General features: G+C 40.3%; 1 protein-coding gene across 2 annotated transcripts in view; it reads right to left on the bottom strand.

Annotated features, from left to right (window-relative positions):
• The window catches only part of LOC102679619 (dipeptidyl aminopeptidase-like protein 6), a 100,626-nt gene that overhangs the window by 60,677 nt on the left and 38,566 nt on the right, over window positions 1-1,383 (bottom strand). The window lies entirely within an intron of this gene.

The following is a 1,383-nucleotide window of genomic DNA, read 5'->3' as shown; positions in this document are numbered from 1 at the left end:
TCTCTCCGTTCCGCCGGAGATAAACGGCGGCCGGCTCTCGCTTTCGACTTCTCTTTTTGGAGAGGCGGACGAGAAGCTTGGCAGAAATTGGAGGAATTGCTGCCACGATACTTTCTTCGATGTATATATATGAAATCATGATTCTCTTAATTCTCTGTGCGCTATTTCGAGACGAAAGTGAAACGAAGACGAGGCGCGAAATTGGATGAGAATTTGATATTTTTTCGAGAAGTGGAACGCGTTTAATTAATTCCTGTATTCGAGAAGGGAGGAATATTTATCGTCGATCAGATTTTTCTTCTCCTTTTCAAATTTATCGAACAATGTATTCTCTTTTATATTTCTAATGCTAATTTCACTGCATTCTCTTATTATTATTATTTATTATTATTATTGTTATTGCAGAAAATATTTTTTAGTAGAAAGAAAAAGAAAAAAAAAATAGAAATAAAAAAAACATTCGAGAGGAGTCTATTATTCTATTATAATATCAAATTCTTCTTCTGCGAAACTCGATATCCCTCGAGAGAGAGAGAGAGAGAGAGAGAAATATCAAATTCTCTATCCGTTCCATTCCCGATATTTAATTATCGCTTCAACCGCCTCCTCCCCTCCCTCTCCTCCAATTGTTTTCGACCAACAAACTCGCGGAAATACAGTTCAAAAGTTGGGTAACAGGGGTTGGAAACCGCAAAAAATGGCGGATCGGAGAAGGAAGTTTGTAAAATGCGGGTCGACAAATAGACGGGAGGCCGGGTGGATAATACAAGAATCCGTGAAAGTTATTTTACAGAGTCGTTGGCTAACCGCAAATAATAACTTTTCTTCTTCCTCCCCCCTCCCCCCTCTCTCTCTATTAGATAAGCAACGGGGACAGAAGGAGAGAGTTGAACGAACCTCCGCGATGATCCGGTTATGGCGCCCCTCGTCGAGGAATTTTCGCGTTGGAGGACGGAGGAGGTTTGGCAAGGGAGTCGGAATGAAACTATATTAAAACGACTGTGATCCCCATATTTCTTGACGGCTGACGGAAGGCCAAAACGAATCTCTCTCTCTCTCTCTCTCTCGTTCGTGAATTTCTTATCCCGAAATATCATTTGTAGATAATTCGCTTCGATAAGTTTTTCTTTTTCGTAAAAAATTTCACAGCCATCCAAGATTCTCTTCCCTTCTTCTCAGCTCGAATATCGAAATAATCTCCGTACAAAAATTCTCTATAACCCTAAGATCCCCACAAGATGGATTTATTTAGAGAATTTTCACCGCGTGAAAGAGAAAAGAAGAAGAAAAAAATTGAATTTTTCGGGGAGATGGAAAATGGCGGAAGAAAGGGAAGAAGGGAGGGTGGAAGGTAAACACACACCTGTTATGCGATATCCCCAC

The sequence above is a fragment of the Apis dorsata genome, unplaced genomic scaffold (assembly GCF_000469605.1).
Source record: "Apis dorsata unplaced genomic scaffold, Apis dorsata 1.3 scaffold_169, whole genome shotgun sequence".
Lineage (NCBI taxonomy): Eukaryota > Metazoa > Arthropoda > Insecta > Hymenoptera > Apidae > Apis > Apis dorsata.
This window is presented reverse-complemented; position numbering and strand designations above follow the sequence as displayed.